Source organism: Lutra lutra, chromosome 9 (assembly GCF_902655055.1).
Source record: "Lutra lutra chromosome 9, mLutLut1.2, whole genome shotgun sequence".
NCBI lineage: Eukaryota > Metazoa > Chordata > Mammalia > Carnivora > Mustelidae > Lutra > Lutra lutra.
Window position 1 is genome coordinate 138484352 of NC_062286.1, and position 14434 is coordinate 138498785.

Below are 14434 nucleotides of genomic sequence, written 5' to 3' on the forward strand. Positions count from 1 at the left end.
TCATGGAGCATTTATTCCTCTGTCATTTGACAGACGTGGCCCACTTATTCCCTCACCTACAACTTTCTGGAATTCTCTTGCTTGCTCATCTGCTTGCTCGAGTCATTTATGTTTCCTGTTTGTAAAAGGCAGATCCCAAGATGGCCCCCAATGGTCCCCATGTCCTGGTACCCAGACCCTGTGTGAGTGCCTCCCTGTGAGTGTGGGCTGGCTTAGTGACACACATCCAGCCCACATCGAAGGGGATGGGATGTTACCTCCATGATTAAGTAACAAAACTGTGACTTCCATCACCCTCTCACTATGACCTTCTCACTGTGCCCAATTTGAGGAAACCAGCCTCCATGATGGGAAGGCCAACAGGGCAAGGAGCTGAGACCAGTTTCCAGCCAACGCCCAGAAAGAGTCTGATGAGCTCAGCCCAACAACCCACGCAGGACTGAATCCTGCCAACAACCACTGAGTGAGCTCGGAAGTGGATCCTTCCCCAGTAGAGCGTTCAGATGAGATTTCATCCCTGGCTGACATCCTGATTCATGCCTTCTAAGGCAACCACTCCTTCCTTTGCGTCTGTCCCCTCTGCTTGGAAGGCACCCACCGCCTGACTCAACCTTCACTTCCTTAGTGGAGCCCTCCCCAAGCCCCGCACTGGGCTCAAATCCCCATCTTAGAGGACTCCTAGCAGGCGCCTCTTGCTGATGGCACACCCTCCATGCGTTTATAGTGTCGTCGTACATGTGGTCCGTCAGGATTTATTCCCCACCAGGTGGTACCTTCCGTGAGGGGTGAGACAGGGTCAGTGTATCCCCGACAATTAGCACAGATACACAGAAATTGTTTTTTTTGCTGAAAGAACAAGTGAATCAAACAGTATGCAAGTTATAAGAATTATAATAAAACATTTAAAAGTCTTCGTAGTCCCTGGGTGTTAGGAGAGCTGGTGGGATGGTGCTCCAGTGGCACCTGGGGCAGAAAGACTTGCTGTAGCCTTGAGTAAGGGACAGAGACAGGGACGTATCAGCCGCACACAGCTCAAGACAGAAGCCAGCTGAGTGCTCTCCGTGTGCTCGTGGCACCCACAGTCACGGAGGGTTACCTCTATGGTACCCACCCAAAGCTCCCTGCAAGTCAGGACTCTGCCCCCTTGAGAGTCTGAAAACAACACCCGGCTTCAGCCTTGGAAAAGATGGGGAGACCTGCCTTATTAACCCCCCATGGGACAAGGTGGAAGCAGTTTCAGGAGGTCCAGAAACTAGGCTCTGGAGTTGTGTTCTCAGTGTTGACACTCCTTCTGTGGAGTCTGGGTCATTCTCTGTGGGGCGGGGGGGCATCCTGTGCACTCTGGGATGCATCCTAGTCTCCATCCACTGGACGTCAGCAGCATCTGCTAAGCCTTAGTTAAAAATGCCTCCAGACATTTCCAAATGTCCAAATTTTTTCTGGGGGGCAAATTATCCCCTATTGGGAACCAGTGCTCTGGCGGGTCACTCCTTCCTGCATTCCTGAGCTCCCACGTGTGCCATCCTCTGAGGAAGCCTCAGGGACAAGACGCGGTGCGCCCGTTCCTCCCGGCTCTTACAGTGCGGTGGGGGAGGCACGAGGAGAGCTGAGAGGCCGGGATGAATCTGGGGTAGGTGGTGCTGGGATATGGGACAGCATGTGCCCGCTCCAGAGAAGGGGCTCACCGCCCTCCTGAGTGCCCGGCACACAGCAGGGGCGCAGTGAACACACACGGCACGAGTGACCCCAAAGTATCTATTAGCCGCCAAGGGCGGTGACTTTGGGTAGAGCCGGGCCGAGACGTGCCTTCGGGGAGGCGGCATTATGGCTGGCGACTGAACACCTAGAAGGAGCACGGTGGGGAGACGGTGCGGGCGGGTGGGGTGCTGGGAGAGGTCCGGGCTGGAGAAGCAGCAAGTGTTAAGTCCCAGGGCTGGGAAGGGTTTGTTCGAGGAGCTTCCTTGAAATGTTCCTGCTCCTCGTTCACTTGGTTATTTGCAACCCGCTGTCGGAGCTCCGCTCATCCTCTCAGACCTTGCTTCTTCTGAGCCTCCCAGCCTGGGGGTGACTTGGGCATGACGCCCATGGTGCTCTGTCCTCCCTGATGGCCCTGAGCACAGTCTGAGCTGTTGTGAGGGAGATGGGGCTGGAGGAGCAGGGGTCAGTCCGGTCTGTTCCTCTTCACCACTGGGCCCTCGCTTCCGAACTGGGCCTGTCGCGCTCAGCATGCCTGGTGAAGGAAGGAGGGGAGGAGAGAAGGAGGGGTGGGGGGGGAGGGAGGGAGGGATGGAGGGAGGGGGAGAAGGGAAGGAGGGAGGAAAGAAGAGAAAGAGAGAGAGAGGGAGGGAGGGAAGGAGGAAGGAAGGAAAGGTAGGGAAGAAAGGAAGGTGGGGAGGGAGGAAGGGAGGGAGGGAGGATTAGAAAGCAAGAAGGTAAAACCAGAGCCTCTGAGAACCAGGAAATCCCACAGAAGATGAGTGCGGGCACAGAATAAGGCTCTTAGCCTTCCTAACTCAACAGCCTGGGCCCCATTCCCCGACTCGCACCCAAGTCCCGGCCCCACTTCACTGGCCGATACTAAGAGCTGATATTATTTTCTCGAAGAAGGCAGGAAGTTGATGTCATCCTGAATAGGAAAGATTCAGAGAATAAGCTTTCAGTTGCCATGGCAACATTAAGTGTCAGAGCTCTGTCTGTAAACTTCAGGAGTGTGTGTGTGTGTGTGTGTGTGCGTGCACGCGCGTGCGCCCATAAGTTTGGGGGCAGGAGCCTTGCCCTGGAGTTCAGACAAACGTTGAGACATCGAGGGGGAAACATGAGCTAAGTCTCCTGGATCTCGAAGCCTGGCTGTCCAAGGGTGAACTTGAACATGTTTCCCAAACCCCAATGTACTAAATCTAAGGAGATTGGTTTGAGGGCAAATAGGTGGATTTCAAACAACAATCTTACCAAAAACAACCTTCAAGAAGGACTCAAAATAGAAGTTAATACTTCCAGCCCAGGAAGGCAGCAGTCAGGCAGGGAAGAAACACGCGGATGAGATTTTAAGTCCCTGATTCCACCGCGTATTACCAATTTGGCTTTCAGCAAGTGACTCGGCTCCCCCAAACCTCTGTTTCAACATGTGTAGAATGGGGAGTAATTATAGTACCTCCTCTCCTAGGGTTGGAGGGAGAGGGTGGGGCGAAGTGCAGGGCAGGGAACGGCGTGTGCAAAGGCCCTGTGGGGGCTAGAGAAGAGTTCTTGTGAGGAAGTGCAGGGAGGCCAGCGAGCCGGGTGAGCAAGGAAGAGCAGCGTGAGATTCGCTGGAGGGATGGGCAGGAGCTGGACGGTGACGGGCGTCGGGGGGCCTGATGGTGGGGGGTGTTGGATGTTACCTGCATCCTAAGAACACATATCACAAAGTATGGAACCAGGACCGGCATCTTGAGACTTCTTCGAAATACAGATTCTCGGGCCCCACCCCAGACCTACCGAACAGGCAACGGGCAGTGGGACCCGCCACCAGCATTTTCATAAGCCCCTGCAGGGCCCCTGTTGGAGGCACACTCAGAGTTTGCAAACCATCACTAAGAGCGAAAGGAAATGGCTGGTATTTGAAGCCAGGCTCCGAGAGGGTCCAGATTCCATCTGGGAAGTCTCTCTTCTAGAGGACTGAGGTTTGCTAGGTGTTGCTTTCGCTCAAAAAACAAGACTAGTAAGGTTGCCGATAGAATGCAGGACAGGATGCCAGTTCAGTCCGATTTCAGATAAAACAACAAATACATTTTTAATGTAAGCACGTATTGTATTTTATCTGGCAATCCTGCCGCAACCACCGAGTTTGGATCTCCTGGAGCCCAGCCAGGCCGACTGGGGAATGACTAGTTTCCCTGGAATGTTCTGGAAGCTGGGAGTCATCTTTGAGATGTGCCCATTGATACGATTACTCAGTGTACCATCACTTCCAGGGGAATGGTCTGAACTTCTACAAAGTGACTCAGACTGAACAGATTAGTTTCAGAGAAAAAAAAAAAAAAATCACTGACTGGTTGTTTATTGCTGGGATGCACTTCAGACGGCTCCTGTGTTGCAATACTTGATTTATGGCTCTTTTTGCTGGGCCAACCCCAAGCCGGGAGAGGAGGCGTGTTCCATCCCCTTCTCCTGCAGAGCCGTCCTCACCTGCCGGGGCACTTGGGAGGCTGTTGGCACAGCCCTTGTTGCAGAGAGGTGGGGGGACTTCACGGTGGCTTTGGGTGTCTCAGCAGACCCACGCAGGGCACTGGGCATGTGCACTCCTTTGTGATCTTTCTTTTCCGCTCATCGGCCAAGCTAAATACACTGTGTGCCCTGGTCTCCTCACATCAGTTTTTACCTGGTTTCCAGGAAAACGTCTCCCTGGGGGCTCTCCTTCAAGCCCGTGCTCCCCTCTGGCTTGGTTCAGAAGAACTAGACAGATGTCCGAATGGTGACTCCGCCTGCTACTTCCTGGAACCCGACACTGGTTCCTTTATTCCTCTGAGCCTCAGTTTCCCATTCTATAATATGGGGATAAGAAGAAGAGGCCCTTCATCAGAATTTTGTTGTGAGACATGGTTAAGGAGATGCCAGTCTTGGGCTCTGTGGTTCAGGAGTCCATCAGGGGCCTGGAGGTGGCCTTCTGTGGTGGTGAGTCACAGCCAAGCACCCAGAGGAAGACCAGGGAGGCGAAATAGGCTTTGGGGAAAATGTTAGTAGAATGCTGGGACGCCTTAAAAAGTTATTGCAACTTGTTCTGGTTTCAAACTAGGAGGGGGAGGTAAGAGAAGGGAAGCCTCTTTAGCAAGAAATGGATAAAGTCTTATTTCTGTGCTTTTGAAGATCTCAGAAGGTTAATTGTTTCTTCTAGTTGCCATTTCATTGTGTGTGCTTTGTGTTTTAATATCTTTCAGAAGCTTGGGGTCATGAACATGGCCATGGCTCCAAAGCCAATCCATGGGTCCCCGCCATTTCCCCCCGTTAATTTCTTCCCTCTCTGAAGTTGTGCTGCTTTAATGTTACTTCATGTCATGTAAATTCTCTTCTTTTGCAGAAAATAAAACAAATCATACATCCACCCTTCGTAAGGGCAGTCGTTTTGTGTTGGAAATTAAGGGCAATAAAAAGAGAAAGGAAAAATCAGATCCTGACCCCTTGAAGGGATACGCCCCCTTTAAAAATAGCATTGTTCTTCCTGATTATTATCTGAAGTTAAATGTTATTAAGGTAGAAAATGTGGAAAATAAAGATATAAAAAAGAAAATAAAAATTGCACTCACTCCCGGCAGATAGCTGCTCTTCACAAATCAGGATCTTTCCTCACCTTCTCTAACACACACACCTACACATCTGAGATGTAATTATATGAGCTCCTTCCATTAGTTGCAATTTAGAACACAGTTTCTAATCATTTCATTTCAGACCATGAATGTGTTCCCATGTCAGTGTGTTCCCCTGGAAAACAATTACCTCTGCAGTTGCACAATTTAACCATCTCCTGTTGGTGGGCACGTAGGTTGTGTCTAGCCTTTCCCCACGGCGTCCTAGTCACTGCACTGGCCCGCTCATCGGTGCCCACATTCTGACTGTGGCCTAAGGACAGGTTTTTTCGACGTCTGAGTCTTCAGAGAATGCAACTATTTTAAAGTTAAAATGAATTAAATACGAATCTTCTAATATTATGTCGATGCAAGTCAAGGTGGTGGGAATTCCCCGGGTGGAGTGGGGTAGGGAGCAAAGGAGAAGAGGTTAGGAGTCCCTCTCTTAAATTCTGTAGTTTATGGTACTGTAGGCACGGCTGGAAACCCTACAGCTTTACCTGAAACATCTGTGTCTGTTTCACAGACGCCAACACAAACAATGGTGTGACTGAGAGCACAATGCTCCCTGTCAATGCCCAACACAAAAACAAGACAGCTTGCCGAGAGATTTTTCTGGGGACATCAGACTCCTTTCCCAGAAAGACACGGTTTGCTCGCTATTGCAAAACGTCCTCCTGGATTGTTTTTGTGACACTCAGTCTACCCAGGTCTCTATCCCTTCCCACAGGAGCCATAAACTTGACCCCAGTCCAGTGGCAGCAGTCCCGGGATTTCACTCAGTTGCAGTTTGGAATGGGTTGAGTGGCTGATTTTTAATCTCACATGAATAATGCTGGGTTCCTTGGGATGAAAGGGAATTGCAGGGATGAGACTCCAGATCAGGAGTGAGGTGTGGTCGTGCCCCAGCTCGCAGAGCCCTGCCCGCCCTGCCCGAGACCCCCAGCTCAGAGCACCTGCGCCTTTCCAAAGATGCCTTACTCAGCAGACGCTCTTCCCAAGCCAGATTCCGCCTTCATTCCCGTTCTTGAGAAAACCCCAGGTGCTGCTGTGTGACCTTGGGTAAGTCACCTAACCTCTCTGATAATTCACACTACCTACCTTAGAGGGTTGGTATGAGGATCAAGTGGGCGAATGTGTATAAAGCATCTGTAAGAGGCCTGCCGGGGAGTCCTGATTTTTGCCGTGAGACTGTGAGCTCAATGCTGCAGGCACTTGGGTGTTCACTCCAGCATCCCCAGTGCCTCCATAAGTGGGAGCTGATTGCATGCACACTGCTCAGCAGAACCCACACTCTGAGCAGAGTGCCTGGAACACCCTGAATGTTCCAATCATCGGTTTTGAATCCAGGAATGCTTACTGCTACAACTTGGATACAGATAACTGGATCTCTGTTAAAGAACAAAGACAGGCTGATGGTCGTGATATGTTGGAAGAAAGCTCGAGCAAATCTGTTTAAACCACCTTGGCAAAGACCCTTGCTTCCATCTTTGAGCAATTACCACATACCAAGAGCCTAACCTCTGTTCTCTAGAACGGCTCTTTCTCTTCAACAAGCACCTACAGAAAACAATAATATTTAGATGGTACACCAAGGTCAATGAGACAACCTTGACGGCATCACAGAGCCTGGTGGGGGAAAAAAATGTGTTACATTAAATACTCTTTAATTATGATGAGGAGGATAAAATACAAAGGATTACGGGGTATACTACTGAGTTTTGTTCAGAATTTCCAAATAAAACTGTGCCACCTTAAAAAAGAAAAACAAAGTCTTGAACTTGCTTCAGTAAATGCACCTAACTGATGTCAGCTTTTAAGCTTGGCATGAAATGATCGCCGTGCAAGAATTTTGCCACCGACAGTCTCAAGTTCTTCATTGCCACTCTCTGTATAAGAAACTTTGAATAAATAAGGAAGGAAACGTTGGAAATCCCTTTGAAACAACTTTCAAAAGCAGAAGGAGAAATAAGGGGGTGAAATCTCATTTGATGAATCCAAAGGGGTTTTTTTAAACGACATATGTAACTTTGCAGCCTCTCCAGATCAAAGGAGAGAATTCCCCACTGTGCTGGATTTTCCCCTACCACACATTTCAAAGTCATATTCAGTCTCCAGTTTTCAGACCACTGTGTCCTGCCACCTGCTTGCTGGTGTGACAGGACAGCTCCGCTGCAAATAAGCCCAAGTTGGGACCCCAGACTGCCAAGCCCTTGTCCGCCTGGAGCCCCCACCTCCCGGACTGCACCTGGCATGGCTCGCCATGCGGTTCTCCACTTACTTGACTAGTAAGTAAAAATACAGCGTGTCAGGTGAGCTGTTCTGTGTTAGAAGCAAAGCATGACCAATGGGTCAGGAGAGCTGAGCTTCTGCGGCTCCTTTAAATAAGGTTGCCCAGGGCTAGTCTCAGTCAGAAAGGGACGTTTGAGTCATGACCGAAAGGACCTGAGGGTACAGCCAGGCAGGTAGCAGGACTAGGGCAGGCCAGGCAGTGGGAAGAGCCCATGCAAAGGTGCAGAGGCGAGGGTGGGTTGGTGTAGCAGCAGCACAGCGAGGGGGAGTGGGGAGGGCAGGGGGTGGGAGAGGGAAGGTCAGACTCTCTTCATTATGGTGCATCTCAGCCAGAGGGAGGTTTTACCTCTTAGGGGACATTTGAAAACGTCTGGAAACATCTTTGGTCATCACATCTGGGGGAGGGGTGCTACTGGAGGGAAGGGAGTCCAGGGACATGAACTACCCCTCAATGCCCAGGACAGCCTCACGGGCAGAGAGTGACCTGGCCACAGAGGTCAATGATGCAGAAGCAAAGAGTGTCTGCTCCAGGGCTTTATAAGTCATTACAGTGACCTTGGCTGTCACCCTGAGCGGGAAGGACTCCACTGCAGAAGTTCCGGGCGGCAGATCTGACAGGTCTCGGCAGCGCCCCCTGGCTGCTGTGGTGGGGAGGGACGGCAGAGGGGCGGCGGAGGGCCCAGGTGAGAAGCTGGTGGCCTGGGAGAGGTGACAGTGGGTCAGAGTCCTTTCCTACCTGTGAGCTCACCCTCTCACCCAGTAACTCCACCCCCGAGGAACCACATGAAACAAACACCCAGGCTTTAAAAAAAAAAAATTTTTTTTTTAAAGGGGTCGGGGAGGTTCAGGAGAGACTCAGATAAAATTCCAGAATTATAATTTAGGGGGAAAAAAAAACACCCGTGGGGAGCTCCATCCACTTCCAATAAGAGGGATGCAGCTGGGTGGAGCTGAGCTGTGAAGCCCGCGAAGGGACAGCCTGTTGCCTGCTGTGTCCCCCGTGCCTGGAAAGGGGTTCTGTCTCTGTGCGTCCCCTGGCTGTTCAGAGAAGGACCCCCCAACTCTGTGGGGTCCCTGCAGCCTCATGCGGGGAAGCATGGGGGCCGGGTCTGTGCGCAGAGGCTGGAGGGACACACAGATGGGGAAGACAGGGTTGCTTGAAGGATTTTCTTTGTTTCGCTATTCTTCCCGGTGGTGAGAACATCCCGCGCACGTGCCCACAGGGGGAGAAAGGAGGGGAAGAGGCCGGCCTCCGGGGAAGAGTGAGGGGCTCACGGAGCCCAATCCAGGTGGGCGGGGGCGTGGGCAGGGGCCCCTGAAGGCCTGGCCCCTGGAGTTTCAGGGTCTCCTCCCCTTCTCTCCCCCCTGCTGCTCCCCCCACCTCTTTCCAAACCGTAGTGGTGTAATTACAGTCAGCAATTTCGTTGTGGGGCTCCCGGGGAACAAGTGGGTACAAGCGCTCGCGATCTGGCCTGCCTCGGGCCGGGCAGGCCGTGTTTCCAATAAACCTCGGTGTTTTTAATGAGTCCTTTACAAGTGCTAAATGATTAAGAGAGAGATTGACAAGAGTAACTGGTAGCCCCAAATCCTGGCAGCAAAGGAGAAGAGCGGGGTCCCTCCCTGCGGTCCCCTCGGGCGCTCCTGTAAATTACGACAGCAAACTCCAAGGGAGAGCGGGCGGAGCACAGCCATTTGTGCTGTTTAATTAATAAACTAATAAGCACCATGCATTTCATAGTTCCCTGGGAGACTAGTTTCCCTTTTCTTCAGGTCTGACGAGTATCTGCGCGGAGAACCACCTCGCTCTTGGGCTGGAGCAGAGCCCTGGGGACCAGGACAACCGAGCCCCCCACCCCCCACCCCGCCCCCGTGTTGGAGTGAGGGGACCAGGCTTGCCCTGCCGCGCCAGGCAAAGCAAGTAAAATAAAGGACATCCAGGTAAATCTGAAATTCAGATAAATCTGAACTTCAGATAAATAACAAATTTTCTTGTATATATATATATAAAGGTGTCCCAAATATTGCATAGAGACACACACGGAGAAATTATTCATTGTTTATCTGAAATCAATCCGGAATTTTACCTGGCCATCCTGTTTCCCATTAAAGACCTATTTGGGGGGAAAAAAAAATCCCCTCCCCGGAACAATCCAAAAAAAAGACACTCTTTTCTCATCGTGACCTTCCAGGGTGTGGAGCATCTATGGGAACCTGGGGTGGGCACATTATCCCCCAGTTGCTAAGAAGGGGGCTTTGGAGCCTGAACTGCAGTCCTGACTCTGCTCAGCTGTGTGAACTTGGGCAGCCGCTTTAGCCTTTGTGAACCTTAGTTTCTTCCTCTGTAAAATGGGCATGATAACAGGACCTGTTTCCTAAGGGTGTTCTGTAAATGTCATGATGTATGTCCTCTGAAGCACTCGGCACAGGGTCTGGCCCTTGGCACGCCCCCAACCCCCACCCCGCCAAATGAGTATCATTTTTTCTGTGAAATTTCATTCCTTATGCAACCCGTATCTGAATCCTGATGGCCTTTACATTCAAGGGACATGATCAGAATGACTGTGTTGGAAGAAAATATGGCCCAAGGGAAATGGCTTAATCCTAAAAGTTTGGGGCCATTGGCCCTCAGATTCAGAGAGGGCTGACTCGGAAGGTCCTAGAGTTCAGAAAGGATCGTCCCATCACACGCTCCTTCCGAGCGGTTCCCAGCAGCTCAGGGCCTATGCTATTCTGCCTGGGGAGAGCTTCCACTCAGGAGCTGTGCACAGGTGATGGGTCACCTGACTTACTCCACGGCGGGCCACCTCTCAAGACACGGGGGACTGATTCCACTTGACAATGATTCCACTCTCCTGACTTTTGAGTTCCCCACAGTGCTGAGCGCCAGGCCAAGTGGGAAGTAAAATCAAAACTCTGCCCTCCAGAAGCTGATTCGGTAGAAGGAAAGATAAAAATGAACACGAATGACAAGAAATCAGGGGCAGGGAGGGAACTACTATTACTTTTTTTTTTTTTTTTTTGGATTCATGGAGCAACTATTTGTTGCCAACTGTCATTTGCATAGGATGACATTAAATGCAGTCCCAGGAGGCTGTCTGTGGAGGGGACCAAGGCTCAAGAAGGGAAGGGAGTCCCCCAAACACCACAACTGGTAAGGAGGGAGCTGGGCCTCCAACCTGGATTTGACGAAACTTGATGCATCAAAGCAAAATTCAGGTCTAGAAGAAAAGAAGTTCTGGAGATGGAGGGCAGGACTTTCTCCTGCTTCAAACCCTCAGGGGAAACTCTACTCATCTACAGAAAAGAAGCTAAGCTGAACGATTCAGTAGGGCTTCCACGAGACACCACGGCTGTTTAAGTCTAAAGTAGCTGAAATTCAGATACAATTTAAAATTCCATTCCCTGGTGACACTGGCCACATTTCAAGAGCTCAACAATGACATGTAGCCAGGGGTTACCATACCAGATCAGCAAATGAAGAAGTTTCCATTATCACGGAAGTTGTCAGATAGCGGGCAGCGCTGCTCAAAGAGACTAAGAAGAAATTCTTTCAATCAGAAGCTGAATTTTCCAAAAATATATCTCTGGCTCCAAATGAAAAATTCAACCCTCAGGCAATGTTTGGGTTACTTAAGTCTAAGGTCAAAAACCTAAGTTCTGGGTTTGTGTGAGGAAGGTTCTAGAATCCTATGAAAAACTCCAGGATGGGTTATGTTTGTATGCTAATAAAGAAGCATAAGAACCCCAGAGCTCCCATTCCAAAAATTCTATAACTCTTGGAAAATAATCTAGAACTCTTAAAATAGAGAATATTTTATTCCAGCCATTTTTTTAAACCTCTTAGTGGATCCTTTGATGAAATGATCATGTTATTTCCATGCAGAAGGGAAATGAAGATAAAACCATATACTGTTTAGAATTACATTCGACTGCCTCTAACAGAGAACTCAAATAAGTGACTTAAATAAGGTAGGTCTGTTTCCTTTTCATTTACAGGGTGTCTAGAGGACATCAGGCTAGGACTGCCAAGTGACACCCAGTCAGTGGGAGCCCAGCCTCATTCTGTTTTCTGCTTTTCATGCTTAGTGTGAGACTTCCTTAGGTCTCCTCATGGCCTAATATGGCTGCTGGAGTGCCAGCCATCATGACTGATACCAGGCAGGAGAAAGGAGCAAGGGGATTGCACTGAGAAAAGGAGTACACTTCTTAGCAGAGTCAGCCTGCCTTTAAGAAGCCTAGCAAACAGTCCCATGTGGTGACTTTCCCTTACATTTCTCAGCTATTTGTACCTACAGGGAGCCCAAAGATGTAGACATTTCACTGAGCAGGGTTCTTGTAGGAAGGAAAGAGAAAGGAAAGGAGACAGGGAAGGAAGCAAAGCAGGAGAGACGCTACTGGGAGGCACCTAGGAGTCCCAGGCACATGTAATATGGGGCATAGCCATTTTGCCCCCAGACACTGAGGAGCATCAGAGAAATCTGGGCTGCTCCCTGGTGGGGGAGGGCCTGCCAAGCCAGGTTTAACGACAGGGAGGGGACGGTGGCGAACGGGAGGATCCGAGCCCTGTCTCCAGGAGGCACCGGCCCCTTAGCTCTAGCTGATTGATGGAACCAGGCCTATTGGTTCCAGTTTCTGGTTTTCTTTTAAGGCGCATCAAGAACTCTAGACTGTAGAGCGTCACCCCTAATTTTTACATGTTGAATTTGCAACTATGTAAAATTTTTTTAAAAACCATGTGAGTGACAAATAAAATTGGCATGTTTTGACCCAGAAGAGGCTGGGAAGTTTCTCTTTTCTGATTACGGACAAGAAAATATCATAACTCCCTCACACGGAATGATCTGATGAAATTGTTGTATCAGTGATCAAGGGGGCGGGAAGGAATAAACTACGCATCATCAAAGGCACCGGGTTGAGGGATGTTTCCAACTTTGGGGACCTGAGGTGGCATCCGAGTGGGGGTCCCAGGGCTGCGCCGGGAGAGCTAGGTGCCCAAGCCCCAGAGGGCGGTAAGCGCGGCGCGTTAGCCTTCCTTGAACGTTACAAGCCCCAGGGTTTCAAAGTCTCCCAGCTTCCCAGATGTGCTGGGCTCGAGCCATGCAGCGGGGGCGGGGTGGTCGCACGGTATCCCCCTGTGCAAGCCTCAGGGGAAGGCAAAACCCCTTCAAGTCCAAGCCTGCCTTCCCACAGGCCGTGCCTCTTCCCAGGTGCTGCGTGGATTCCTTTGGGGATGAGCCAGGGTGCAAACACGGGGTCCGGATCTCAAGGCCGCTGACACACAGAAGTTGAATTCGGGGAAGGGGCTTCTGGGGCTCTCTCTGGTTCTCTGGCTGGTCCCAGCCAAGGCCAACACACCAGGCCCCAGGCCAGCGTCTCGACTTGTCATGTCATCACCAGCTAAATGCCAGTTGCAGACAGAACCATTCGGTGGTGAGCACACAGGGCTAAGTTGGGGACAAACATGTTTCTTGGTTCCAGCTTCCGGCCAGTGTGAAAGCAGCCGTGAGCCCCACACAGAGGGCCACTGTCCTCCCTGTCTGCATTCCAGCCAGGGACTTAGCCTGATTGTGGCATCTCGTGAGCTCCCGAGAAGGAATTAGAGGCTGCTCTCCACCCAGCTGCCCTGGTTTGCCCAGGACTAAGGGGATTCCCAGGATATGGGACTTTCCAATTTGAACTGGGATGAATCGTCGCCCTGTCCCTACCATCACTCTCCTCTGCGAGCTTTATGTCCCTCGCCAGGGATCGGAAGGGAAACCTCTAACTCCTGGGAGAATTAGAGTGCCGGCGTCACCCAGGGAGGCCAAAACATTCTATCTCTCGGAATCATCCCAACGTACAGAAAACCACAAGCCATAAAGAGGCAGGGGCCTTGCTCCCAAGTGAAAATGAAGTTAGTAACATCACAAAAGAATCTCACTGCTGAGACTTTTTTCCTTTTTTAAGTTGTCTTGGCTCAAGACACAGCCAGGGAGAAAAAAAAAAAAAAAAAAAAAAAACCAGTCCCCACGGTGCTGGATTTCCCTCTTGTTCATGACACAGGTGCAGGGTATATATACCAAGATCCCGTGTTTGCAGGAACACAGAGCTGAGCCGGGGACGCGTGTCCTCGGGCTTGCAGGAGCCCAGAGGAGCGGGGCGCCATGAGCTGTCGACACAGGGCCCTCTGGGCAGGCGGGACGCAGAACGTGGATGAGGCTGTCCTTCGATTTAGACTGTCCTATGTTGCTCGAGTGTTCTCTGAGTTTTCAGACTTGATACCTGCAAGACTTTAACACTGAACTGTAATTTCTTAAGACTTAAAATGCTCCAGAATGCACGCGAAGCAGCCTTTCCCAAGGATGGGTACTGAACGGCCAGGTTAGGTCTTGCTGCAAAGGAAGCCAGTTGCTGCACAGAATGTGTGGTCTGACTACAACAGCAAATAGATGTACACGTTGTGGGTATCTATTTCAGTGTCCAAAAAAGGTCTGGGAGGGGCGCCTTGGTGGCTCAGTCGGTTCAGTGTCTGCCTTCGGCTCAGGTCATGATCCCATGATCGAGCCCCGCCTGGGCTCCCTGCTCAGCGGGCAGTCAGCTTCTCCCTCCCCTCGTGTTCTCTCTCTGTCTTTCTCTCAAGTAAAAAAATAAAATATTTAAAAAAGAAAAAAAAAAAGTCTAGAAGGAGTGACACCAAGATTTGAACCCAGGAGAGGGAAAGGTATGGTATAAAATGGTACTTTTCAAGCTACCCTCATCTATTTGGGTTAACTTTCTTCTCCCAAAGAGCATGTCCTTCTTTGCTTTTTTCTTGTTAAATGACATATTGTAAATTTCCAACTAAC

At 50.5% G+C, this 14434-nt stretch overlaps 1 long non-coding RNA gene across 1 annotated transcript; it reads right to left on the reverse strand.

Moving 5' to 3' along the window:
• Positions 1 to 761: 761 nt before the first annotated feature.
• LOC125109130 (uncharacterized) lies at positions 762 to 7684 on the reverse strand. The gene is made up of 4 exons (XR_007130131.1): positions 7600 to 7684; positions 6420 to 6709; positions 5470 to 5592; positions 762 to 2230 (listed from the first exon to the last, which is right to left on the reverse strand). It is a non-coding gene; the product is annotated as an uncharacterized LOC125109130 (long non-coding RNA).
• Positions 7685 to 14434: the final 6750 nt, after the last annotated feature.